Source organism: Bos grunniens, chromosome 22 (assembly GCF_055505025.1).
Source record: "Bos grunniens cultivar Pamir isolate PY7600 chromosome 22, Bosgru_T2T1.0, whole genome shotgun sequence".
NCBI lineage: Eukaryota > Metazoa > Chordata > Mammalia > Artiodactyla > Bovidae > Bos > Bos grunniens.
In genome coordinates, this window is record NC_141186.1 from 19,002,002 (window position 1) to 19,017,924 (window position 15,923).

A 15,923-nucleotide genomic window follows, 5' to 3' on the forward strand; every position below is an offset into this window, starting at 1 on the left:
AAGACTGGGTATCAATGCTATAAATGATATTAAGAAGCCAGATTGTTCCGCTGCAGGGTTTTCTTTTATATATATATATATATATATATATATATATATATATATATATATATATATAAATAAATAAATATGTATGCAACTTACTATGTAGTGTCTTTAAAAAAAAGTTTAAAATGTGTTTCATGCAAACTTCCATGATTAAGTCCAGGTAGAGGAAGGGAAAGATGGTGGTCAATAGAGCAGATGAATTTGAGAAATATGTAGGAAATAAAAACAAAAACAGTCCCATTAAGCTCCACACTTAACTGTGTTAGTTTTAGCCCTCCCAGAAACAGAATTTTATACCAGAGAATTGGGCATCTCTGGACCAGCACTAGTTAGGTCAGCTGCCAGACAGACCCCTGCCATCCCCTAAAGGAGAGCAACCTCGCAATAGCTGGCCTACTTTTCTGCCTAGTATAACATCTTTGTTCTTGCTCCTTTCTGCCTTCAGAAGTCTTTCATTTTCTACAGCTCCTTGGAGATCCTTTTATCTTCTAGACTAGATTTTGCCTGATTCTTGAATTATTGAATAAAGCCAATGAAATCTGTAAAGTTTACCTAGTTGAATTTTGTTTGTTTACAGTTTGATGGCAGTGGTTGAATCTGAAGAAGACTACCAATGGCTCTGAGGACAATGGGAGACACAGACATCTGTCCCCATGAACCCTTCAACTTCGCTGGCTTCTCATCATTCCCAAGTGCACTGTGTGAGTTCCCCTGAGGTCTGAGCTCCTTATGCAACTGGCCTTTCAGTCCTGGGTCAGTCTGGACAGGCTGTAGCAGAGTGCTAGTCCTCAGCCCTTGTCAGTCCACAGTCACATCAGTTCCCAGTTATACTTGGGAGCCGCTTTGGCGCACACCTCAGGCCTTCTCTTGGCCAGTCCCCAGGACCACCTCACTGGTGACTGCTGGTATCCACACTTGAATTTCCCCAGCTACTACTGGATTTTGTTAATGTGTACATGCAGGAAGAGAATAATAGTCCTCCTGCTAATGGGAATCTTAGAAGGCAAAGCTGCAAAACCAGCGGGCATGGATTGAGCACTAAAAAGCCATCAGAGTGCTTGCCACCCAACTCGGACTCCCATCCTAGAGTCAGGTGTTCACAGAATGACTTACAGTGATGATACATCACCCTAATTTCAAAGAGACTTTCATGCGACCAGGTACACTTTATTTATCCCAGCTGCCTTCCCCTCTTGGTGTCTACACATTCATTCTCTATGTCTGTCTCTCATTTCTCTTTTTCAAATAAGATAGTCGATAGTGTTTTCTGGCTTTCCTGGTGGCTCTGATGGTAAAGAATCCACCTGCAATGCAGGAATGTGTGTGTGTTAGTCGCTCAGTTGTGTGTGTCTCCATGGACTGTAGCTCACCAGGCTCATCGGCCCATGGGATTCTCCAGGCAAAAATACTGGAGTGAGTTGCCATTCCCTTCTCCAGGAAACCTTCCTGACCCAGGGATCGAACCTGAGTCTCCCACATTGCAGGCAGATTCTTTACCATCAGAGTCACTAGGGAAGCCCCCCCCCCACACATCGTTTTCTACATTCCACATGTATGTGTTAATATATAATATGTGTTTCAATGTTTCTGACTTACTTCACTCTATGACAGAATCTAGGTCCATCCATATCTCCACAAGTGATCTAATTTTGTTCTTTTTATGATCTGATCTGATGACTAATACTCCATTGTATATATGTACCATATCTCCTTTATCCTTTCTTCTGTTGATGAACATTTAAAACATCATACCCTTTACAATCCCAAACACAGGCGCATTAATTGGATATTAATTTGGCTCTAGTAGAACCCAAGCTTAGGCAAAGAAGTGAGATCCACACATTTCAAATAATTGAGTGCACCCCCTTTGGGCACAACGGCTTATTATTTGTATGTCTAAGAACTGAGGTCCTAGAAGGATGGTAAAACCTTCCTGACACAACCTAGAACTACAGTGGCCATGCTGATGAATGTTCCGGGTCAACGCCACCATTCACTTAACTGTTCTTGAAAGCAAAGACCCCCAAGTCAGGCAGGATGGGGTACTTGTTTTGATTGTCTTGCAGAGGTCTCCGGAAGACTAGTGAGAGATCAAAGATGCAAGAGTACCTAGAACAAAGGGTGGGAAGACTAACATGACTCCTGCTCTCCTCTCTAGGCTCCTTACCTAAGCATTTGCAATCTGCTCGTCTTCCACCTGGACTGACTTTCCACTCTGAAGAGGCTCCAAGACTGAAACCAAAGTCTTCCAAGTAAGTGGCCCCATGGACATCCCCATATCAACCCTGGAAGGAGGGTCCCTTCCAGGGGTGATGGGACTCTGAAGGATTCTCAAGTAAACCGCTACCAATTGCACCTTTAAAAAGCTAATGCAAAACTAACATTAGTGGACAATCTTGTAAAATTCTGGTAGATATTGGGGCTATGCTCTCTGCTTTAAACCTCAGTCATCTGGAGCTACAGATAGGGGCCTAGGAAAACTGACAGAAGCTGAGCATCCTTACTAGGGTCGTCTCCTGAATGTGTGCAGTGGCTAGGTGAGGGAGCAAGGAGAAATTTTACCTGTCCCTTTCTCTCTAAATCTTGGTTATCATATCTACATACATAAACACATGATGCAAACCAAGATCTTAGTAGATTTTGTTGTACAATTTTAGCCAGGAGGTAGGTGTGATACTGTAAAATTCATTAGTTTATAAAAGAACAGTTGGATACAAATCTTTCATCTTGCTTGTCTACTTTCCTGTCCTGAGAACTTGGGTTGGGCTCCATTTTTGGTCGGGGCCTACTCATCATTTTTGCTTTCCTTTGGTCATCTATGGGAGTGGCTCTGAAACCGAAGTTCTGGACCCTGGTGGGCTTCTCAGGTGGCGCTAGTGGTACAGAACCTGCCTGGCAATGCAGGAGACATAAGAGACATGGGTTTGATCCCTGGGTCGAGAAGATCCCCTAGAGAAGGAAATGGCAACCCACTCCAGTATTCTTGCCTGGAGAAGCCAGTGGACAGAGGAACTTGGCAGGCTACAGTCCGTAGGGTTGCAAAGAGTCAGAAATGACTGAAGTGACTTAGCACACAGCACTAGATCTTGGGAGGGTGGTGTCTTCTGAACCCTTCTGGGAGACACCTCTCATGTCCTTGGGGTGGGTTCAGTACTGCCGGGGATACCTACTGTTTGTCCCAGCTGAAACCTGACAAACATATTTGAAAGGTTTCTTTTTTTAAGCAGCTTCTTTGCCAGAAGTTGTCCAAATTGGAAGCTGGTATCAGCTGGAGAATCCCCATGGACAGAGGAGCCTGGCGGGCTGCAGTCCATGGGGTCACAGAGAGTCGGACACGACTGAGTGACTAAACATATACACACACACACCAGAATCAGAGGAAAATGCTTCTTAGGCCCTCTCCCCTAAGCCAAAATGAACCTAAGTACCTGGAGGGAAAGAAATCTTTTCAAAAACAAGCAGCTCTAAGTCTAGAATACAAGTTTTTTTTTTTTTTGCTTGTTTGTTTGCTTTGTTTTTCCATCTTAGTTGAAGGTCTTCTCCAGGATACTCAGAGGTGATTTGAAGATAATGTAGTTGGGTGGGTGGGTCAGCCTAGGATGTCATTCAGGCTGCAACCCCCAGTCTATGAAGAATTAAAAAATGACTGTTCTTAAGTCTTACAACAACAGAAATGCAGCTCTAAAAGCAATTCAAGGGCCACCCATCCTCCTTATCAATCCCCAAACCTCGCCCAGCCATGGGGACGCACAGAGCCAGAAAGCCTGTGGAGACTGTAAAAGACCTGGACTTAGGAGCCAGGCCTTCTCGGGGGGACTTACGTCCTTTCCCTGTGCCTTCTGAGATGCGGATATTTTGCCTGGTCTTCTCTAGGAAGGAAGATACTTCTCATCAGAAAGAAAAAAGAAAAAACAACTCAAAGAAGAAATAATGGTAAAAGAATAGCTATTTGAAACCTAGGCCTGGTAGAAAATCTTTGATTAGTGAAAAGGCTTTACCATCTGAGTACATAACCTTACTTTACTCCATCTGCCAAATCCAGAATTTGTATCCAATTGTTTTTTTTATAAACTAGTGACTTTTGAATGATCATACCTGCCTCATGGCTAAAATTGTAAAACAAAATCTATTAAGATTTCTGTCTGCATCCATCTGTGTGTGTATGTTATGTGCTCAGTCATGTCTGACTCTGTGCGACCCCACGGACTGTAGCCCACCAGGCTCCTCTGTCCATGGGTTTCTCCACTTGCCATCTTCCTAACCCAGGGATTGAAGCCAGGTCTCCTGCATTGCAGATGAATTCTTTACTCTCTGAGCCACCAGGGAAGCCCGTGTATGCTATAGATGTGTGATATTTTCCTACATGCAGATGGTATTACCAATGTTAATATGTAAAGAGCTCTGCTGAATTGGCCTAAAGACAAACACACATTCTATTAATCAAATATACTTTCAGAAATATAAAAACTCACACAAATACTTTCCAAGATCATGTGATCTATGATAATCTTCAATAAACAAGCTAGTTTAAGCTTGTTGATTTAATTAAAACAAGCATGCTTTAGAGTTACCAATATTAAATATAATACTTTTATTCTACCTAGGCTTACTAAAAGTCCAATAAGCTCATGTAATGTATTATGGAATTTTTTTTTGCAAGAAAGGTAACTTAAGGTGATGGTTAGCTGTTTAATGTCTCATGAACTTTTCATCAGTATCTAAATGTAATTAAACAGAAATTTATAAATACACTTTTCAACAGTAACTATGCTTTATGGTCTTTTCCAAGGTCTTTTTTGGTAACTTGGAACCCTAAAGTTGTATTGAAATAAGTCAAATGATGGATATTTACTGAATATCTAGATTATTTTCAAATACCATAAAATACTGAAACTATTACTGAATATAAGTTTATCAAACTTATTTTTGGCTTCCTTTTACTGAGGAACTAAAGATATTTGGATCTAGTAGTAAACACCACATTGAAAAATGTATTATGATAAATATACTTCGGGAAATTATGAAATGTTATACCAATCCCCAGAATGCTTAACAGTCTACAATTGCTCACTTCTTAGTTTATACCAGGAAGGAAGGATTCTAAAGGATAAGACTTCTAATCACTATATGGAATTATAATGACTTAGAAATAATAAGTATGAAAGGAAAAAACTGGTTGTTCCCAACTGAAAATAAAATAGGACACAATTTGATTGAACACAAGAAAAATTGTAGAAGGTTTGCAGAAAAGAACTCTTGGGAAAGGAATTTTATGTGTGGTCAAGCTAGTTTGGAATGGATTAAGTTCACTGTAGAAAAATCAGAATTTGGTTTCCTCTCCATTAAAATAGCCAAGTGTTGTACTCTTGGTCTTCTTTTCATAAAGACTATGAAAATTTACCTTTTAAAAGTAATCTGCCTGGACTGCAAAGTTTTATAATTGACCAAATTAACTGACTGTGCTTCATGTTATCTCTATTAGGTCTTGAATTCCTTAAGAAAACTCAACCTTCTTAATATTAAAAGAGGTAAGTTTTGCTTATAACTACATAATTGTTTTTACCTTTACCATCTTTTATTGTAACTTCAGCTAAGTAGATAATGACTAAAGCATTATCTAATAATGATCTGTGATCCTATTTAATCAAATGTTCAAACTTTTTGATATTTTCCCCAAATCAAATTTTATGTAGTCTTTTTGACCTCAAACTAACTTTGATATTTCCCAGAGGATCTCTGGGAAATGTCAAGGGATTTGTTTCTCCTATGGTAAGATGTTAAAATAAATTAGGTTTATTTGATATGTTAAATTATGCAGGAAGCATTATCAAATAAGAAGTGATGCTAAGCCTTCTTAGGTTATATTTGTATGGGTGCATGCAGGAGAAGGGGACGACAGAGGATGAGATGGTTGGATGGCATCACCGACACAATGGACATGGGTTTGGGTGGACTCTGGGAGTTGGTGATGGACAGGGAGGCCTGGCGTGCTGCAGTCCCTGGGGTCGCAAAGAGTCAGACACGACTGAGCGACTGAACTGAATTGAACTGATGCTGTTAATATTAATGTTCTGAAACTGTGTAACATCCTAGAAATTTGATATGTTCTTATATAATAATGTTATCATATTTTCCCAGCTATTATCTTGATTAACCATGAACATTTTTAAATCTTCCCTGGTGGTCTAGTGGTTAGGATTCAGCACTTTCACCACCACAGCCCATGTTCATTTCCCGGTAAGGGCTTCCTTGCTAGCTCAGTGGTAAGAGACATAAGAGATGTAGGTTCGATCCCTGGGCTGGGAAGATCCCCTGGAGGAGGGCACAGCAACCCAGCCCAGTGTTCTTGCCTGGAAAATCCCACAGACAGAGGAGCCTGGTGGGCTACAGACCATGGGGTCACAAAGAATCAGACTCAACTGAAGCGACTTAGGATACACGCAATGCAACCATGGACATTTTTAAGTCTATTTTCATTTCACCCTGTGTTTGCAAAAGTCAACTTCATGAAAAGAATCCTACCGTGTACTCTTGATCACTGACAGCACTTGCCAAATTACTAGCTATTGAAACTTGGGTGCATTTTCACAGGTGACATAGGCTCTACCTGACATCCGGTCCTGTGCCAACATGGAGACCTCAAAAATCACACTGAGTAGAAAGAGAATTAGCTGACATAGAGGTAAGAAGTCAGATCAAGAATGTTTAATTTCTCCTTCCTCCTCTGATCATCCTTTTCCTACATCTTACATTATGAAGGTCTTTACGATTCATTTGTCTACTTTTATTGCCTGGCTCTGGCCTGGAAAGATAATGCCATTGGTTCTATTCAGCCCATTACTAGGGTGGAGAGGATACTAATCCAACCTTCAAAGAACTGCTGGATTTGCCAGGATTCTGGTACTTCTGTAATTCCATCAAAGCCTCGGGTTTCTCAAAGAAAGAAACTCAGCCTCTTTATCTTTCATGTTAGACTCCCAAGCCTGGGGAACTTTGCATCTAGGCTCTGTACAAAGAAAGGGACACGAGGCAAGGAGAAACACAATAAATCCATCTGCCGTTTCACAGACCCTATACTTCACTGGCCTCCATGACTGTCATCTTTCCAGTCCAGAGCCACAGACTCAAATGGGAATGACCAGGATGCCTTCATGAATCCAACTTTACTTCCTTCAGCAGATTCCTACTAAACTGACTAGTATGCTTACCTTTACTGCAAATGAGGCTATGATCAGAAACTGTTCCTTGCTCTTGGAATCTGCTGCTAAAGCAAGAGCTGCCTGACAGAAATTCCCAGATTCTTTGCTCAAAGTTGTTCTTGATAATGAGACAACCTTTCATTATTTCTTAACTAACCAAGGTGTCCATGCCATGGGACATGAACACCGCTTGCTATTGGTGAATCGACATTTTGAGGAAGTTGCGACCCAGCTCCCCAGACTATCACTGGGGTCTGTCTTTGGCTTTCTCTGATAGGTTTGGGACTTGGGGAGCATGTCTCTGCAGCACACAGACATTGGGTATTCTGCTGATAATCATAGTGGTCTCCCTAGTGAGATATACTCTCAAAAGCTTTTAAATGCATGTTCACAGCTGATCACCACCACACAAATGATCACCCTGAGACTGGAACATGAGGAAAGGATCGAAGAGCCTGAGCAACATAAAGAATGCAGATCTGACCTTGTGACCTCTGAATGCCACGGAGATTCAGCAAAACACTGTAAGAGCCATCACTGGTGGTGGGGGGGCGCTGATACCTTAAATTTTTATCACATCTCTCAGACTGTGAGTCTGATTTCCAAGGGGGAAATAGTTAAACACAAGGAGAAACAAGCACACAGTGGAGTTTCTTACACTAAGTTCCACTTCAGCAAACCAAGACCTAACCTAAGGAAGGTTTTGACTCTCCTAGAAATGAATCTTCAACCAGTCCATCAGGAATTGCTGGATCCACTAGTTAGGTCATCTGCCTGACTGAGCCCTACCATCCTCTACAGGAAAGGAACCCCGCAATAACGAACCTGCTTTTTAGCCTAGTGTAAATTGCCTTCTTCCCACGCCCTTCCACCCATAACATCTTTCATTCTGTCCTTACTTTTCTGAGGAACCCTCCATGCTGTTTTCCATAGAGGCTCCACATCCCTAGCCACAGTGTAGGAGGCTTCCCTTTTTCCACATCTTCTCTAGCATTTGTCACAGACCTTTTAATAATGGCCACTCTGACCAATGCGAGATGGTGCCTAATTATAGTTTTGATTTGCAATAACTATAATTCAAAAAGATGCATGTACCCCTGTGTTCACAACAGCACTATCCACAACAGCCAAGACACAGAAACAACCCAAATGTCCATCAACGGATGGATGGATGAAGATGATGAGATGTGTACGTATGTTGCTGCTAAGTCCTTCAGTTGAGTCCGACTCTGTGCGACCCCATAGACGGCAGCCCACCAGGCCCCACCATCCCTGGGATTCTCCAGGCAAGAACACTGGAGTGGGTTGCCATTTTCTCCTCCAATGCATGAAAGTGAAAGTGAAGTTGCTCAGTCGTGTCCGACTCGTAGCGACCCCATGGACTGCAGCCTACCAGGCTCCTCCGTCCGTGGGATACACATAAAACTACAATGAAGTGTCACCTATAACCAGTCAGAATGGCCATCATCATAAAGTCTACAAATAATTGCTGCAGAGAGAGTGGAGAGGTAGGGGATGTATGTTGTTGCAGCCGCTATGGAGGGGAACAGCAGAAAAGTTCTTTTAAAAAAACTCAACATAGAATTACCGACTGATTCTGCAGTCCCCACTCCTGGGTGTATATCCAGAGAAAACCACAATTAAAAAAACACACACACCCATGCATTCCTAGTAGCACTATTTACAATAGCCAAGCTATGTAAATGACCTAAATGCAGATTGGCAGATGAATGAATAAAGAAGAGTGGTACCTATATACAATGGAATTATTACTCAGCCATAAAAAAGGAGGAGATAATGCCACTCGTAGAAACATGGCTGGACCTAGAGATGATCATACCAAGTGAAGTCAGTTGAAAGAGAAATGCCATAGGGTATCACTTATATATGGAATCTAAAATATAGCACAAATGAACCCGTCTCTGAAACAGAAATGGAATCACAGACAAAGAACAGACTTGTGGTTACCAAGAGGGCGGGGCTGGGCAAGGATGGGCTGGGAGTTCGAGGTTAGCAGATACAAACTATTACATTCAGGATGGATAAGCAACCAGGTCCTGCTGTATACAGCACAGGGAGCTATATTAATTATCCTGTAATAAACCACAATGGAAAAGAATATAACAATTATGTATATGGGTGAATAACGGAGTCACTTTACTGTCCCCCTGAGACTAACCACCCCAACATTGTACACTGACTCTATGTCACTGAAAAAGTCTCCCTGTACAGCTCCTCACAGTTCCTTCCCATCTGTTAGACTGGATGATGCACGATTCAGAATCACTGAATAAAACCAGTAAGATCTTAAAATTCGCTGGGATAAATTTTAAACAGGATTAACGTTAAATTGTTCTCATGGGCATAATTACTTCAATTACTGTTATTAACTGCCATTTGAGGGATTCGTTTCTGTCACTGGAATAAAGCTTGACTGACCTCAGTCTTCACTGGTACATAAGTAATCTCTGTCCCTTATTGATGAGGTTCTTCCAGATTGTTCCTGGTCCTATTCCTTTACACTCTCCACCCACAAGCACCAAACTTAAGAAAAACTTCACACAAGAGAATGAGAATGATGATGGTGACTTACCCTCTATCCCACGTCATCCCTGCCAGATATATATGTGACATCACAGAAGAAAACCATTGCTTGTAAGTTCAGTCATCTCTCTTCCTTGCTCAAAATTCTCCAAAGCCTTCCCACTACACTTACAATAAAAGACAAGCTCCCACCATGGTCCACACGGCCCCTGTGGCTCCCTCTAGAATCTCCATGTGCACCGACGGGCTCTAGTTCCCTGAACAGATCAGGCTCTGTCCTCTGCAGGGTTTCCCCACTGTTCTTTCTCTGGAACACACCAATGTTATTCACCGTTACCTTCCTGAAGGTCTTCCTTAAATATTACTTCCTTAAAGAGATGGTCCCTAACCAGCCAAACAGCATCAAAGCCCATTCTTCACATTTCTCTCTCAACTAGTACCACTTCGTTTCCTTTGTGGTACTAATTATCACTTAAAATATACATATAAAAACGTGTGTATATATACTTATTTATTTTTTATATTTTAGCCTAGTTATACCTACCCACAACTGGATTCAGGGGACGTGGGATGGTATTTGGCCATGTCTGGAGACAGTTTTGGTTGGTATGACCAGGTAAAGGGGGATGCTAATGGAAAATGCTGGGTAGAAGCCAGGGATGTTTCTACATATCCTGTAATGCACAGGACACCTCTCCCCCTCACAAACCTATAAAAGTATTATCCAACATAAAATGTCAATATTGCAAAAGCTGAGAAACCTTGGTCTAGTTCTACCACTGTATTGAAATGCGTTATGAAGGCAGTGCCTTCCCCAGCTTATTTATCTGTGGTCCCAGAACCTAGAAAATACCCTCTTGGATGCATGAGTGGATAATATCAAGGAGAAAAAGGTAGATGAAGTCCCTCAGAGCAGAAACTATCCGAACACAGAGACCTCACATTTTACTTGGAATCCCATTCTGTTGGGATGGGCTCCGTCAAAACAAGCATCCTTGCCCGAGATTCTCCAGTTCTCCCCTTTGAAGTCTACTTATACCTGAAGCATCAAGTATTCCTCTGTTGGAAATCTTGTCATGTACAAAATTAGAGATCTACAGCAAAAACAGACTTACCCAAAGGTGAGGCCTGTCGAGCACAGACAAAGCACAGTGGATACCAGCCTGCTGACTGCCCCCTAGTGGTCTGATGCAGCAGTGCAGCACTGTGTCATTGGAGGGACCAATTGTATTCATACTGTCAGGCCCCCACAGCTGAAAACATGAAACATCTTTGACTTAGACGCCAGCATTCGGCTCTGAAACAGACTATGTATGGATCCAGAGGGGACCCAAATGAGAACTTCTCAGGCATTTCCCCTTCTGTAATATCTCAGGATTTCAGTGGCGATTATATGTGGCATTTCTGCAGAAATCACCTCATCATTAAAAAACAAAATTCCTCTAGAACAAAAGTTTAAAAATTTTTTTATGAAAACACAAATAACCCTGGATAGCCAATGCAATCCCGAGAAAGAAAAATGGATCTGGAGGAACCAGGCTCCGTGATTTCAGTCTATACTACAAAGCTATAGTACTGGCCCAACAAGAACAGAAATATAGATCAATGGAACAGGATAGGAAACCCAGAGGTAAATCCATGCACCTATGGGTCAGTTAATCTGCCAAAAGAGGCAAGACAGTCTGTTCAGAAATGATGCTGGGAAAACTGGCTAGCTACATGTTAAAGAATGAAATTAGAACACTCCCTAACACAGTACACAAAAATAAACTCAAAATGCATTAAAGACCTGAAGGCCAGAGACTATAAAGTTCTTAGGGGAAAACATAGGCAGAAAACTCTGACAAAAATGGCAGCAAGACATTTTTGTTGGCTCCAACACCCTGAATAATACAAATAAAAGCAAAAATAAACAGGACCTAAGTAAACTTAAATGTTTTTGCACAGCAAAAGAAACCATAAACAACACAAAAAGACAACCTACAAAATGGAAGAACATATTTGCCAATGAAACTATGAACAAGGGATTAATCTCCAAAATATACAAACAACTCATGCAGCTCAATATCAAAGATAAACAACCCAACACAAACCGGGCAGAAGATCTAAACACATTTCTCCCAAGAAGACATACAGATGGCCAAAATGCACACAACATCACTAATTACTAGAAAAATCAAAAATAACAGTGTGGTATCACCTCACACAGGTCAGAATGGCCAATATCAAACAGTCTAACAAACAATACATGCTGGAGAAGGTAGAGAAAGGGGAACCCCTCTACACTGTTGGTGGGAATGTAAATTTGTGCAAGACACTAAGAATAGTATGGAGGTTCCTTAAAATAAAAGTAGAATTACCATATGATACCATATGAAGCAAATCAGACAAATATATATGATAACACTTATATGTGTAATCTAAAAATATATATATATATACACACACACACACAGACGAACTTATCTACAAAACAGAAAAGAATCACAGACCTAGAAAACTTATATTAACAGTTATCAAAAGGGAAATGTGGGAGGAAGGGATAAATTAGGAGTTTGGGAGTACTGTATACAGTCTAACACATATACAATAGATCATCATTAAGGATCTACTGCAGAGCACAGGGAACACTGCAGAGCACTGGCATAACCTCTATGGGAAAAGAATATGAGATGGAATAGATCTATGTGTATGTGTAGCTAATTCACTTTGCTGTACATGTGAAACTAATATTGTAAGTCAACTATGCTCCAATGAAAATTAAACTAAAAAACCTCAATTAGAAGCACACACTCCTCCTTTACCTACTGGACTATGCATATGGTGGCAACATAGATGACAGGACAGAGATTAAAAAGGAAATGACATACGTCACATGCCCCCGGCTGCCAAGTAACAGTGAATGTGAAGTGCTCCCTCAGGGTCAACAGGATTCACCCAAACTTGCAAGTCTATGAAATTCAGAAAGGGGACATGTACTTAACTCTTCTTAGAAAGTGTCCTGCTCTCCTTTCTATAAGGAGATCACTTGGCTTTCATGATAATGTCAACAATTCTCAAAGGACGCAGAGGTCAGCTTCCCAGACTGGAGAGTTAGGATGGGCCCACCTTCTACTATATTCTAAGGGACTAGGCACATTTGCCTTCCCAGTTCCAAGTGATTTGTAAACATCTTCAGCAAAATGAGAGAACATTTTTGTCAAAGGAGCAGCCCCTGTCCCCTGAGTTTCTGTTCTCTGGTCAGGAGGATGTGTAGCTAGTTCTGGCAGAGTGGGGGGAGGTTCACCCGAGATGCAGGTCATCACTGAAATGTGACTGGACGGTCAGCGGTCTTTGTAAACTGGTGTGGATTTAGTCAGATGCTGAAAATGCTGCGGCAGACCAGCCCATTCTATCGTCACACTTCCTTGTGGCTGAGCAAACATCCCAGGGAGGATTCCTTAGCTTGAAGAAGAGGTGGAAAACCCTCCACTCTGTTGTCTGTGTTCCTGAGGGGCCTGTTCATGTGTCTCCCCTTACCCTCAAATTATTTAACCTGGAGCTTGGAAATCATCCTTGTCATCTAAAATTTGGGGGACAAAAATTAGGCAGACTATCAGGCTTATGTATGACTGCACACCTCAGGCTACACGTTCCGTGTCAGATTATACTAACAATATAACTTACTTTAAATACCACTTCATTTCTAACTCTGAAGAGAGTCTAATGATTAATTCAAATTAAACTACTCCAAAGCCAAAGTGGTATGTGTTATAAAACACGAAAGTGAGCTGGCTGAAAATTTTAATTTTCCCTACTTATTAGCTTTCTGCTCTGGGAATAAATTGAAGGTGTTAATTTCCTGGGTTTCAGATCTATTTTAAAATGCACCAGGCTGAGAGAGAGGCAGGGGGTGGGGGTGGGGTGGACGGAATGTAGAATAATTTTCTCATCTTTGAGAGAGAATTAAGAAATTTGGTTATCTTTTCAAAATTGCCTTCTGAGAGACTATTTTAGACTTTAGATGATGCGCTCTGGTTACCTGGTCCATATGGTACTTAACACAAGACAGATGCTTACTGAAGTGGACACATACTCCAAAAATTCATAGGCTGAAGATCTAACTGCCGCCCCCCGCCCCCCCACCCCCCGGCACTGTGACTGTATTTGGTGAAAGAGCCTTTAAGGGGTAGTTAAAGATAAATGAAGTCATAAGGGTGGGTCCTAATCAGATAGGAATGTGCCCTTATAGGGAAAGGAGGAGAGGGCACACAACTCTCTCTTGATGAGCAGACAGAGGAAAGGCCACGTGAAAACACAGCAAGAAAAGAGAACCCATTGGAAGTTATCCCTGCTGGAATCCTGAGTGCAGAATCCTAGCTCCCAGAACTGTGAGAAAATACACGTCTGTTGTTTAAGCCACTCTTCTGGCATTTTGCCCTGACAGCTTGAGCATATTATACACAACTCTACCAATTTATCTTGTATTAAAAAGGAGAGACATTACTTTGCCAACAAAGGTCTCTCTAGTCAAAGCCATGGTTTTTCCAGTAGTCATGTATGGATGTGAGAGTTGGACTATAAAGAAGGTAGAGCGCCAAAGAATTGATGCTTTTGAACTGTGGTGTTGGAGAAGACTCTTGAGGCGACTCTTGGATTGCAAGGAGATCAAACCAGTCAATCCTAAAGGAAATCAGTTCTGAATATTCATTAGAAAGACTGATCTGAAGCTGAAGCTGCAATACTCTGGCCACCTGATGTGAAGAGCCGACTCATTAGAAAGATGCTGGGCAAGATTGAAGGCAGGAGGAGAAGGGGACGACAGAGGACGAGATGGCTGGATGGTATCACCGACTTGATGGACATGAGTTTGAGCAAGCTCCAGGAGATGGTGAAGGACAGGGAAGCTTGGTGTGCTGCAGTCCATGGGGTCGCAAAGAGTCAGATGTGACTGAGCGACTGAACAACAACCTACTCCTCTGGTTTGATCCGATAAGCACTGCACCATATAGGGCAGTGAAATCTCATTTACAGGAATTAAATAATGAAAACAGCTGTCCCAAAGTCCACATATTTTAAGCTGTTAGAGTCAAGTCTCTTTCCTCCATAACAGAGTCTTCATAAATAATATTATCTATTAGCCTACTGGAATCACACTGTCTTTTCTAGATTGTTGCTATTTCTAGGTATAGGGTTGCTGGAGATGCAGACTATAAATCCTCGTGTCTACTCGAAACAGGACAGCAGTTGAGGGTAAACACACACACACACAAAACAAACACTAAGTAAAGGCCGGTAATGGAATGAATCAGTGGAGATGCACAACCAAGTGGTCAGTGTGTAGCTGGAATGACGCCTCTGCCTCTCTCTAGAGGTGAGCATTGATCTTCAGTGGCTCAGTCGTGTCTCACTGTTAGGGACCCCCTGCACTGTAACCCACCAGGCTCCTCTGTCCATGGGATTTCTCAGGCAAAAATACTGAAGTGCGTTGCCATTTCCTTCTTCAGGGGATCTTCCCGGCCCAGGGACGGAACCCACATCTCTTGCACTGGCAGGTGGCTTCTCTACTGCTGAGTGACCAGGGAAGCCCTGGGTCGTACCCTTCCCTCCTCATGAATTCTCACTTCACTGCAGTCAGTGTGGGGCGTTTTGCAGCACCCCCGGCTTCTCCTCACTGGGTGGGCAACCCTGCCCCATGTGTGACAGCTAAACGTGTCTCCTGTGCTTGTGTGCTCGGCTGCATCCCACTCTCCGTGACCCCACGGACTGTAGCCTGTCGGGCTCCTCCGTCCATGGGATTCTCCAGGCAGGAGTACTGGAGCGGGTGTCATTTCCTCCTCCGGGGAATCTTCCTGACTTGGGCTCAAATACCAGCGAGGTGGGGTGGTGGGTCAAGCTCTAGGAGCTCACTGGGACCACTGTCACTCCTGATCCTGCCACCGCACAGAGTGCCCCCCAACCAACTCACGCTAACATGTGGGGGTGGATCACAGGTGCCTCCTCCTCCGAGACTCGATTCCACACACTTGAGATAAACATAGGATTAGTTAGTTGCACATGCACTTAGAGATTTCTGATCAAAATTACATTATTGTACAGCTGAAAAATGTAAGGTGAATGAGCTCACAGGATCAGGACTCCCAGTCCACACTT

The 15,923-nt window shown here is 42.3% G+C and overlaps 1 protein-coding gene and 1 long non-coding RNA gene across 5 annotated transcripts in view; one reads left to right on the top strand and one right to left on the bottom strand.

The window, feature by feature from the left end:
- GRM7 (glutamate metabotropic receptor 7) overlaps nt 1-15,923 on the bottom strand; it is a 939,830-nt gene that overhangs the window by 110,573 nt on the left and 813,334 nt on the right. The gene's annotated exons all lie outside the window — the stretch shown is intronic.
- On the top strand, nt 6,638-12,570 carry LOC147348189 (uncharacterized). Its single transcript, XR_015151160.1, has 2 exons — nt 6,638-6,730; nt 7,642-12,570. It is a non-coding gene; the product is annotated as an uncharacterized LOC147348189 (long non-coding RNA).